The sequence below is a fragment of the Ctenocephalides felis genome, unplaced genomic scaffold (assembly GCF_003426905.1).
Source record: "Ctenocephalides felis isolate EL2017-DRISC unplaced genomic scaffold, ASM342690v1 CF-g0.4_SCAFFOLD_00845, whole genome shotgun sequence".
NCBI lineage: Eukaryota > Metazoa > Arthropoda > Insecta > Siphonaptera > Pulicidae > Ctenocephalides > Ctenocephalides felis.
This window is the reverse complement of record NW_020536999.1, coordinates 93,855,639-93,869,663: the sequence shown is the minus strand read 5'-3', so window position 1 is coordinate 93,869,663 and position 14,025 is coordinate 93,855,639.

The window sequence follows — 14,025 nt, the reverse complement described above, 5'->3', positions numbered from 1 at the left end:
TTTTGTTTGAGATAATGTTTTAGAAAATTTATTCAGCTATAACTTTGTCAAATACTAGAGTTATTTTATAAAAGTAATTTAAAGTTATTAGTAAAAATACAGAAAAAGTCTTTGTTCCACAAAATGGCCGACACGTTTTCAACATTATGGAAGTTTAAAAATATTTTAAAAATGTAAGCACAAATTTTACAACACTTTTGTTTGAGAAAATGTTTTAGAGAATTTATAATTTGTCAAAGACAGTATTTAGTTATAATTAGTAATATAAAAGTTATTAATAAAAACACAAAACAATCGCTTTGTACAACAAAATGGCCGACACGATTTCAACATTATAAAAGTTTAAAAATATTTTAAAAGAGTAAGCACGAATTTTACGATATTACGGTATGAGTAAATATTTTAGAGAATTTATTCCGCTATAACTTTGTCAAAGACAAAATTTAGTTATAAGAAGTAATTTAAAAGTAAAAATAAATAAATGTCAATTGCTACCCATCAGGCAAACACTTTACTTAGTAATATTAATATGAATGTTCGTTTTAATTCTAATCAAATTAATTTTCCCTATTGATATAAAAATACATTCATACATTATAAAGAAATATTTTGTTTAAATGCTATAAAATGTATATAATTTATTTTCTAAATTATTTAATTAATATTTTTCTAACTTACTTTTTGGTACTTTCACGTAAACATCTTCCACAAAACCATCAATTTAAATACAAAAATTAAAATCACTTTAAAATTATTTAAACTGATAACTACACAATTTAATTTTACATTTAACACTAAAAAATCCGATTTAATTCGATTAAATAAAATATTCATACAAACCGACGAAGTCACTTTAAAACTGATTTTAATTCAGAAAAATATTTATTTGATGCATTGCAATTGTTACATAATAATTCACAGTTACTTTAGTGATGTAGATTCAGGATATTTATTCATGATTGTATCGATTACTCGAAAACTTTAAATTTTAGGTAAATATTTTAGATAATTCATCTAGCTATAATTTTCTCTAATACAATTGTATTAGAGAAAATTATAGCTAGATGAATTATCTAAAATATTTACTCAGACAAAAATTATGTAAAGTTATTAATTATATTTTTAAAATATTTTGAAAAATTGCACAGTTGAGTAAAGATATTTTTTAACATTTTTGCTATTAACTTCTAAACTGTATTTTGTAACTAAATATATGATATTAGATAAAATTGTAGCTAATTGAATTATCTAAAACATTTTTATTTATATTTTGAACTTGAATAATGTCGAAACTGATGGTAATGGCGACTAGTGTTGTCTAGTCTAAAGTCATTTTTTAACTTCCCGTAGGGTAAGTTATTGTAATGGGCCGAAAATCGAAATTGAAAATTTTTACATTTCTCGACGTTTTGAAAGTTTCTGAACATTTTGGCATACCTCAGAAAAAATGGATGTGTGTGTGTATGTATGTATGGATACAAATTTCCAGTCACGTTTTCGGGCGCACGGATCAACCGATTTGAATGGTTAAAAAAACATTCGATTTCTATTGATAGGGAGATGTGCTGATTAGTTTTTGGAAAAGACAGGTCCAGTCGTTTCGGAGATACGGAGCAAAGAATGCAGAAAATAGAAATCGACTTTTTGAGAGAACGGAGTATCCGATTTGAATGATCTAAAAAACATTCAATTAGTAATGATTGGGAGAAGTGTTTATTCGTTTTTGGCAAAGGCAGGCCCAGCCATTTCGAAAATACGGAGCTAAATATGTAAAAAATGGCAGTTTTTGCGAGGACTAAGCGTCCGATTTAAATGATTCAAAGAACTTTCTGCTTGTCTTAACAAAATAATTGATTTTGGAAATAAAAAATTTTGTTCCAACTTTTTTTTTTTAATTCAGATTTTATTTTTAATTCTGACTATAGTTTTAATATACTTTACAAATAATTTCAACTTTGCATTCAGTTTATATAATTCTTATAAATATTAGACAATGTTACAATATATTAATATATCTATTTGAAAACTATTTGTTACGGTACGGGAAGTTCCAGCAATTTGCCTTAAAGCACGATGCCATCATTGCCTCAAGACAGAATTCCACTTACAGCTAGTTCATATTTTTGTTAATAACTTCTAAACAGTATTTTGTTACTAAATATGATATTAGATAAAATTGTAGCTAATTGTATTATCTAAAACATTTTCTCAGATAAAAATTGTCTAAAGCTATTGCTTATATTTTAAAAATTTTTATAAGGTCGTATACTCTCATAATAAATTACCTGTAAGATTTTATTTCTTCGATAAAATTATTAGCAAAAATATTTTATCAAATTCTACACAAAATAGTTAAATAACATATCATATTTCTACATCAAAAAATGTCACAATTCGGCGCCAAAATTTTGTAAAAATCTGTATTCTTCTAATAAAAGTCTGACTCAAATTTTTTCTTCTAAAGTAATCCGAGTACTTAATTTCATCCGGAAGTATCTATATACATTTTTTTTTCAAAGTTTTTTTTCTTTGAGGTAATGTGTTACGTCAATTTTTTTTCATTCAGAAATTCTAAACAAGTAAATATACAATGTGAGGTCTTGTCTAGACGAGGAGATCCTCAGAGGGTCTATGTACCTCTAGTTGTAATAGAAACTTATGTAATTCTGAGTATTAAAATTTTTTTTTTTTTTTGGTCGTGCGTTTTTGCAAAATTTTGGCTGTAGATTGTGATATAGTTTTTGTAGCTAAGTTTAAGCACAAAATGCATAAATAAAATAAATATACTGCTTTGATCAAAATAATTATAAAAAAATGCTGAATTTCAGACAAGTATTAAACAATAAGGACAATTTTAGGTTATATTTTTAGTTTTTGTTAAATATGGTAAAATTTTTGAAAGATTCGATATAAATTTTGTTATATTTTTGAAAAAAAAAATAAAATTTGGCACAAGATGTATAAATAAAATAAATATATACTGCTTTGATCAAAATAATTTTAAAAAAATGCTGAATTTCAGACAAGTATTAAACAATAAGGACTATTTAAGATTATGTTTTTAGTTTTTGTTAAATATTGTAAAATTTTTGAAAGAGTTGATATATGTTTAGTTATATTTTTGAAAAGAAGATAAAATTTGGCACAAAATATAAATAATATAAATATGTTGCTTTGAACCAAATAGTTATAAAAAGTTGCTTAACTTAAATAAATAAACGTTGCAAAATTTTTGGAAAAGTTGATATATGTATAATTATATTTTTGAAAAATAGATTAAATTTGACATAATATGTATAAATGATTCAAATAGTTATAAAAATATTGCTGAACTTCAGACAAGTATTAAACAATAAGGACAATTTTAGTTTTTAGTTTTTGTTAAATATTGTAAAGTTTTTGAAAGAGTTTATTTACGTTTAGTCGTATTTTTGAAAAGTTAAATTAATAATTTAATAAATAAATTAGTTAAATAATATACAGAAGTCACTAATATAAAAATAATTTTAAAAAATGTAACGTTTGTTTAGGGTTGTTTTTTATTTATTAAAATTTTTATAAAATTTGGTAATGGTTATTTGGAAATTGTGGTATTTTTGAAAAACCAATAAAATTTTTCAGTCATAGACCTTTATGTATTCAAGCACAAACTTTGAGAAATTTCAAAATTTAAAAAAAATGTCCTACAAATTAATACCTATCCATGTTTTTACCAATTGCTGAATTTTTTAAAGTTACTTTTATTTAAACAACGCAATATTTGAACAATATCTCATATAGAATTTCATCATCTTTTCAATCCCATAATCTTATAAATTTGTAAATTATTATTATTATTATTTATATTATTGTTATTATTATTGTTATTTATTATTATTACTATTATTATTTTTATTATTATTATTATTATTATTATTATTATTATTATTATTATTATCTTACTATTTCTATTATTGTTATTTTGTTATATTTTATTATTTTTCTAGTATTATTTTATTATTCAGAAATTTTATTTATATTATTTATTAATTTTATTTTAATTATTAGTTGCTTATATTTTACATTAAATCATATTACGGATATTATTTTCATGTAAATGTTATCCTTTGCTCTTTTATTTATTTAAATTTATATTATTATTTATCAATATTACTTGATGTTAATAAATTAACAGTTGTAATAATTATTGAAATTAAAAAAAAAAAAAAATTACAACTTTTTCAAAAAAACTTTATCTTTTAATTCAAAAACTAAAAACTTCAAATATTTCTCACAGTCTATATGAATATTTTTCTAAACATGTTTATTAGTCGATGTCGCGAGCCAATAAATTCGAGTAGTTTACGACCTTTAATGAAAAAACCTTATTATTTCCTTAGAAAAAATCAAACACTTTCCACTTGAGTCTTTTTTTAAATAAATATACAATTGAAATGGAAATGGAACATATAGATAATATAAATATGTACTGAGATAATAAATATAGACTGGAGACGTCTTAGAATTGATTATAATAATAATATAAATGAACAGGAGAATTGTTTTGGAATTATAATATATAGATGTGGGTGGGTGCAAAATTTTATTAGGTTTTTAGTGGTATATAATAATATATATGTTGTCGACCAATATTTGGCAAAAACTGCAAAAATGTCCCTTGGTTCTCTTTTACATGGACTGTAAAATTAAAGTCAAAGTTTGAGTATTTGTTTTATTTATTTTTAATAAAGCAAGATGACTAGAAAATTAAAGTCAAAGTTTGAGTATTTTTTTTATTTGTTTTTAATATAGCAACGTGTTGTTGTTGTTGCATGATGTTGTAGAGAATTTTACTATCTTTAGATTGATATAATAATATATATTTCTCATATCAACTCTTTCAAAAAATTTATAATATTTACCAAAAACTAAACACCTAAAATTGTCCTTATTTTTTAATACTTGTCTAAAATTCAGCAATTTTTTATAACTATTTTGATCAAAGCAACATTTTTATATTATTTATACATCTTGTGCCAAATTTTATTTACTTTTTAAAAATACAACCAAACATATATCAACTTTTTCAAAAATTTTACAATATTTAACAAAAACCAAAAACATAACCTAAAATTGTCCTTATTGCATAATACTTGTCTGAAGTTAAGCATTTTTTTGATAAAAATTTTGATCAAAGCAACATAATAATATTATTTATACATTTTGTGCCAAATTTTATCTACTTTTTAAAAATACAACCAAACATATATCAACTTTTTCAAAAATTTTACAATATTTAACAAAAACCAAAAACATAACCTAAAATTGTCCTTATTGTATAATACTTGTCTGAAGTTAAGCATTTTTTTGATAAAAATTTTGATCAAAGCAACATAATAATATTATTTATACATTTTGTGCCAAATTTTATCTATTTTTCAAAAATACAACTAAACATATATAAACTCTTTCAAAAATTTGCAATATTTAACAAAATCTAAAAACATAACCTAAAATTGTCGTTAATGTTTAATACTTGCCTGAAGTTAAGCTTTTTTTTTGTAACTATTTTGATCAAAGCAACTTATTAATATTATTTATACAGCTTGAGCCAAACTTTATCTATTTTTCAAAAAATATCAACTTTTTCAAAATTTTGCAATATTTACCAAAAACTTTTTCAAAAAACTTACTCTTTCAAAAAATTTACAATATTTAATAAAAACTAAAAACATAACGTAAAATTGTCTTTATTGTTTAATACTTGTCTGAAGTTAGGCATTTTTTTTATAAAAATTTTGATCGAAGCAACATATTAATATTATTTACACATCTTGTGCCAAATTTTATCTATTTTTCAAAAATGCAACTAAACATATATCAACTTTTTCAAAAATTTTGTAATATTTAACAAAAACTAAAAACATAACCTAAAATTGTCCTTATTGTTTAATACTTGTCTGAAGTTAGGCATTTTTTTATAAAAATTTTCCTCAAAGCAACATATTAATATTATTCATACATCTTATGCCAAATTTCATCAACTTTTCAAAAATCAAAAAAAAAACAATATCAATTCATCCAAAATTTTCATAATATTTGTCAAAAACCAAAAAAAACGTCCTCGGATCTCCTAGGCGCCACCTAGGTCATATTTTGTCTGCTCGACTGACATATTACTCAATAGTGATTTTTTTCGGGTCAGGGCTTTTAGAAAAATTGTCTGGTTAATTTCTTGGGGTCATGTAACAACCCAGAGGTCTAGACAGAGACCTCAGAGACTCCATAGGATATGTACAATTGGAGGAAAAAAATTAGGAAAAAAAATTGTGTATAGAAAGTAATTTTAAACTTGATAAAATAAAATTTTTAGGTAATTTTTTGAGTTTTTGGGAAATATTTTAATTTTTTTTGTAAAAATAATTGTATGTTTATTAAATGTTTGAAAATTTAATAAAACTTAGCATTAATTTGTTAAATAATGTTATTTTGTTGCTATATCAGAAATAATTTTGAAAAATATTCAAAATATAGACAAATATTAAACTCTAAAAATTTTTCAGTGTTTTTTTAGTTTTTGTTAAAAATTAATTTTTTTTTGGAAAAGTTGATATAAGTTTAGTTGTATTTTTGAAAAATACATAAAATTTAGTATAAATTAGTTAAATAATATAGATTCTCTATTATAAAAATAATTAAAAAAAAAATCTAAAATAATACTTATATTAAATGTTACATTTGTTTATGGCTGTTTTTTTTTAGTTTTTAACAAATTTCTCTAAATTTTTGTGAAAGTTAGAAATGTTTATTTGTATTATTAAAAAGCTATTAAAATTTGGCTTAATATAGGTAAACATTATTATTTTGTTATTGTATTAAGAATAATTGTAAAAAATTGTCAAAATTTAGACAAAAATTTAATATTAAAAAATTTGTTGATACAATTTTTTAGTTTTGGATAAATAATGTAAAATTTTTGAAAGTTTAGTTGTATTTTTGAAAAGTAGATAAAATTTAGTATAAATTAATTAAATAATATACATTCGTAGCTATTATAAAAATAATTAAAAAAAATCTAAAATTAAGACTTATATAAAATGTTACATTTGCTTATGGTTGTTTTTTTTTAGTTTTTAACAAATTTCTCTAAATTTTTGTAAAAGTTATAAATGTTTATTTGTATTTTTAAAAAGCTAAAGTAAAATTTGGCTTAATATAGATAAACATTATTATGTTGTTATTGTATTAAGAATAGTTGTAAAAAATTGACAAAATTTAAACAAAAATTTAATAATAAAATTTTTTTTAGTTTTTGACAAATATCTATACATTTTTGTAAAAATATGTATAAGTTTATTAGTAATTTTAAGAAATTGATAAAATTTAGCATAAAATTATTATTATTTCAAGTTGGACAAATATCTCAAAATTTATTTTTCAAGTTGGACAAATATCTCAAAATTGTTGTAAGAATATGTATACGTTCATTTATATTTCCAAATAGTTGATAAAATTTAGCATAAGACTGTTAAATAATATTGCTTTGTTGCTATATTAAAAATAATTTCAAAAAATTGTCAAAATTTAGACAAAAATTTAATATTAAAACATTTGTTGATGGCATTTTTTTAGTTTTTGATAAATATTTATATATTTTTTCAAAAAACATGTTTATGTTTATTAATATTTTAAAAAAAGCTGATAAAATTTAGCATAAAATTGTTAAATAATACTAATTTGTTGCTATACTAAAAATAATAATAAAAAATTGGTAAAATTTAGACGAATATTATACTAACATAAACAACGAATTTTAGTTATTTGTTAGATTTTGACAAATATAGTTGTAAAAATTCTTATATTAGGTTGTCAAATATCTCCCTTCCGCTTTTTTGCTCTTGGTTTATAATACAAAAAGGTGGAAGGGAGATATTTGACAACCTAATATATTTATTTCCTATTTAAAAAAATGATAAAATTTAACATTATAGCGTCAAATAATACTAATTTGTTGCCATATAAAAAATAAATAGAAAAAATGCAAACATTTAGACAAGTATTAAATATTGAAAATGGTTTTAGGTCATTTTTCTAGTTTTTAACAAATAAATCTCAATTTTTTTGTACGAATAGTTATTTGTTTATTTACTTTATCTATTATATATCTTTAAAATTGATATTTTAGAAATATTTGAAATAAATCAATAAAATTTTGAAAGCTATAAAAGTTGGTATATTTTTTCATTTTTTAAAAATTAATTAATACTTTTATTAAAGTGTATGTGATTTGTTAGAAATATTAAAAAATGTAATAAAATTTTACACAAGGTAAATTAACAATAATGTAATATTATACAATAAATAAAATAAAACAATATTTTAATAATTAAATCAAATCAATAAATTAATCCAAATTTTAAAAAATTTTGAACTTTCCCCCACCCTTTGAATTGTTGTAATTGTTAAACAAAATCTAATAAAATTCTGCACAAATTAAAATGAAAAATATTGAATAAAGTTATTTTTAAATATGAATATACATATATATATATATATATATATATATATATATATATTATATATATATATATATATACACCTAAATATACATAAACATATACAAATATGTATACATATGTATATATTTATGTATAAACACCTTCTATATTCATATACATATTTATATACAAATCGAATGCCATTGGTTAAATATCGAGCCAATCACAACATATTTACAAATGTACATGTATATACATATGTATACATGTTCATATACATATCCATGCACATGTATACATCGATGTGTTCAAATATTTGTATCCATAACAGGGACGTACTCAAAAACTGAAGACAAAATTTAATCAAGTCAAAATTCAATAGGCCTAAGAGTTTTCTACCAGTTTTTGTAAGGTTGTGTTTGAAAACATATACAAGGTATCCCAGAATTTAACGTCAAAAAGGGTAGTAGTATTGACCTTCTTGAAAAAATTTAGAGAAAAAAATTATGAGCTTTTAAGTGCAACCTAGAGCTTTGGAAAAACTATGATCATTTTTTTGGTTATTGTGGTTGATTTTTATTAATTTTGTTTATTTAAACTTTAGAACCGTAACTGTGAATAATATTTCTAGGACCACAATAAAAAATAATAACATAATTGCCCCAAATTTTAAAAAATTAGGACTTTTTGTTGAAGTGTGAATTTAAAATTTCCAAAATAAGTTGACTTTTTTTTAAAAAAAATGTACTAAAGTGTATTAAAAAGTTTCACAAAAAGTTGGCGCATTTATTCAGGCTTGTAAAATTGTAAAATAATTAATAATTCTATGATAGAAAAATCGGTTGATCCATGCACCCGAAATCGTGGACAAAAGATTGTATCCAAACACGCACACATACATACTACATACTACATACACACACACACACAAGCACGCACGCACCCACACATACATCCATTTTTTTGTAAGGTACGCCAAAATGGTCAGAAAGTAAAACTATGCAAACAAAATCGAGTAAAAAATAAAATCTATCATAAGGTCAATACTATCCCTAAGTTTCTGCTTGACGTTAAGTTCTGGGACACCCTGCATGTCATATATAAACCAATAAAAAATAGATAATTAAAAGCTGCACAATATGATTATAAGGCGAGTGGTGTATGGCATTGTGCCATAAGACAGATTGCTGGAACTTCCCGTACCATAATAAAATATCCAAAGAATAAAATTTAGCAAAAAAAAAATATTTTTTAGAAATTAACTTTTTTTTCAAAATCAATCGTTTCGTAAACACAAGCAGAATTTTTTTTGAATCATTCAAATCGGATGCCTAGTTCTCTCAAAAACTTCTATTTTTTGCATATTTAGGCCCGTATCTCCGAAAAAGCAAGGTTTGCCTTTGATAAAAACTAATCACCACTTCTCCCCATCATTACGAATTGAATGGTTCTTGGATCATTCAAATCGGATGCTCCGTTCTCTCAAAAACACGATTTCTATTTTCTGCACTCCTTGCTCCGTATCTCCGAAACGGGTAGACCTGCCTTTGCCAAAAACTAATCAATACATCTTCCTATCAATAGGAATCGAATGTTTTTTTAACCATTCAAATCGGTTGATCCGTGCGCCCGAAAACGTGGACAAAACAATGTATCCATACATACATATATACACACACACTTCCATTTTTTCTGAGATAAGCCAAAATGTTCAGAAACTTTTGAAACGTGAAGATATGCAAAAATTTGCATTTTCGATTTTTGATACATTACTATAACTTACCCTACAGAATTAAGTTCAATATAAAATATTTAGAACTAAAATAGCAAAACTTCAAAAAAATTAAAACAAATGAAGAGCATTCATAAAAAAACTTTCCAAAAAGAAGCACATATATATAAAGTATTTATTTCAATTTTTAAATATCTATTACCCCCGAGTTCGACCCTGTAAAAGCTTCTAGGATAATATTTCTCTCCAAACACACACTCACAAATCCATTTACATGAAAATCTCCTCCTGTTCGAATATTTGGAGAAAATCACTTCAGTCACATTTCGAAATTCCGAATCGGAAAGACATTTTTATTACTAATTAATAATAATTGAACAATTAGTAATAATTATAAACTAATTAGGACAATAAATAGTTACCAGTGTACTTTAATTGATTTTTGGAAAAAATTATAAACGAAATTGTGTATAAACAAATTGGTGCTGCAATTTGTTTTAAAATAATGAAAAAAATTATAAACAATAATAGTGTATAAACAAATTTATCGAAAAAAATATGAATTGTTTTTTGTTCTAAAATTTTAGTTTAAAAAAATTGTATGTTAAATGAAATAGTGTCAATTTATTTAAATTTTTTACTTAAATAAATGTTTATGTTTAAATTATTGTTTAGTATTGAAGTATAAAAATAAATAAATAAAGTGCAGTTTTTTGCAGTTTTACAATTAAATTAGTAGTTTTATAATTAATTTTGTAAAACCTAATTAAAAAATAGATCAATTTAATTACATTTTAATAAAAAAAATCAAGATTTGTTATAAATCTAATACTAAAAGTTCAATCTGGCCCTACAGAATATTATAGGACCAAAAAGTGCAATAATTCACAAAAAGTGGTTCTAGAATTCATAAAACAGTTCAGAGGGTGTCTAAACTAATTTTTAAATTTAAACAAAAGTGTTTAGAATTAAAAAAAAAACAATACTTTCCATAAATCCAATACAAAAGTTAAATCTGGCCCTACAGAATATTATAGGTTCAAAAAAGTGTATTATTTTACAAAAATTGGATCTAGAATTTATAAAAAAGTTCAGTGTATCAAAACTATTTTTAAAATTTAAACAAAAGTGTTTAGAATTTACAAAAAACAAGACTTTTTATAAATCTAATACTAAAAGTTAAATCTGGTCCTATAAAACATTATAGGTTCAAAAAAGTGCATTATTTTATAAAAATTGGATCTAGAAATTATAAAACAGTTCAGAGTGTGTCTAAATTGTTTTTTAAATTTCAACAAAAGTGTTTAGAATTAAAAACAAAACAAATTTTTTCATAAATCTACTACTAAAAGTTAAATCTGGCTCTATGGGTTTAAAAAAGTGTATTATTTTATAAAAATTGGATCAAGAAATCATAAAACAGTTCAGAGTGAGTCTAAACTATTTTTTAAATTTAAATAAAAGTGTTTAAAATATAATTTCATTAAAATTTTTGGCCCCAAAGAATAGTGAAGGACCAAATTAGTAAATGTTTTGTAAAAATTGGCTCTAAAAATTATTTGAAGAGAACAAAGTGAATCTAAAATTATTTTTAATTTTACATAAAAATATAGAGACTGGAGATTTGTTTAAATTTTGACCCTAAGTAATACTATAGAACCAAAAAGGTGCATTTTTGCAAAAATTGCCTAAAATTAATTACAATATAGCACAAAAAAGTTTATAATATCATTTAAAACTAATAAAATTAATATTAAAATATTTTAAGATAAATTTTGGGCCCAAAGTTACATGAAGTGTCCAAAAAAGTGCAATATTAAAAAAGTAGACTCAGAAATAAGCCAGTATAAAGGTTGTCTAATATAATTTCAAAATTCGCATAAATTTGGTTTTTAGAGTGATATTTCAAATTTGGTTAAAATTTTGGCCCTAAAACATTATATCAACATTGTTTAAAGTTAAAAATAAATAATACAAATTGTAGTTTTGTGCAAAATTTGGGCCAATTAATGATTTTTTGGCCAAAAAACAATATTTTGTGTAAAATTTGTGACTAAATTGTTGTTTGCATTATTTATTTTGGGCCAAAACTAGTATAACATTTAATAGAGATCAAAGTGATCATTATAGTGAGTACCCAAAAAACGTACGAAGTATGATTTAAAATAAATAATTAAATAACCTACATAATTTAATTAAATTATGTTATGAAATGTTATTAAGTTCAAACCTAGGGCCAAAAACAAATTACTAAATTGTTACTAAAATTATTAAAAATATAACAAGTACGCTAATGGCCAAGTGTTGACTCCAAGTTTGCACCAAACTAAGTCATCTAATAAAATTCCCAAAAATGTTACAACCTGCTCAATACCAGTACCCAGAAACCCCAGCACCTCCTCCAACCCACCAATCTACCATCGACAGCACACATACCCATATCGACCCCATTTTCGGTAAAAGACATTCTAAACATGGAAACCCAGAACCAATTCATAGTCCAGATTCCAATTCCACATTTTATAACCAAAATGCAGAACCCAATTACGAGCCTTATCATGTTGACTATAATTCATACATGGCCAGAATTGGATGGCACAAAATGGTGCAGGTTGGTCTGCACAAAATGGTGGTGGGTGGGTGCCACAAAATGGCGGTGGATGGGTTGCACCAAATGGTGGAGCTGGGTGGGTTGCACAAAATGGAGTGGGGACACAGAATGGACAAGAACATGCTGGAAACCTTACGAGTTTCCACAGTGGCGGTTATGGATATTATAATAATGGTAAGTGGTGAACACTTGCCAAAAATTTGAATGTATATTTATCTATTTGATTATTTTTTGCAGGTCCTCAACTTAAAGACGTCTTCCCTGAAATCAAAGATGAAGAAACAACAATGACCTCTGTGGAAGTCGAGGACGAAAACGACGAAGATAAATATACGAACCATCAACGGGATCATCAGCACCAGAATCGTCATCAGCAAGCATCAAAAGGAGAATAACCAGAATTATCGCCAGGATCACCAGCAGCAGAATCACCAGCAGCAGAATCACCAGTTAAATGGCATCAGCAACGTTCTACAAACAACATCGTGGACGACAGTATATCCAGTACTGACAACGATGAATAATTTGATCATCGATCTTCAAAATAATAATAATAGTAAGTGAAATATATATTTACTTTCAGTTTCCTTGAAAAAATCTACAAAGGTTCTTTTTTTCCAGAAAATCAACAGGATGACAAGTTCCAAAACGAATTAAGGAAAAATGGGAAAATGAGGGCAAACGTAAACCTAGAGTGCTGTTTTCGCAGGCGCAGGTGAGTTCTGAAGAAGTTTTACTTCAAATTAAATAATTTGATTTAAATACATATATATATTCATATATATATATTATACATAATATTAGACTAAATATTATGTTGATTATTTATACATAATATTTATACATAAATGTATCAATTGTAAACTTTTATTTTTTCCCAGGTTTTAGAACTAGAGGCCAGTTCCGCCAACAACGCTATCTTTCGGCCCCAGAACGCGAATGTTTGGCCAGAAGTTTATGCCTGTCGGCCACTCAGGTTAAAATTTGGTTCCAGAACCGGCGGTACAAAAATAAAAGGCCAAAAGCACTGAGGTTCTGAAACAAATTGCGAAACCCAGATCCAAGTGGAACATCATCAGATAGAAAAGGTAGAAATTTTTAGCCAACATTTTTTTATGGCCAAATTTTTATTATGACCCAAAATTAACGTTTTGTTTTTTTATCCGTAGGAACATCGACCTGAAGAATCAATAGCACCTTATCAC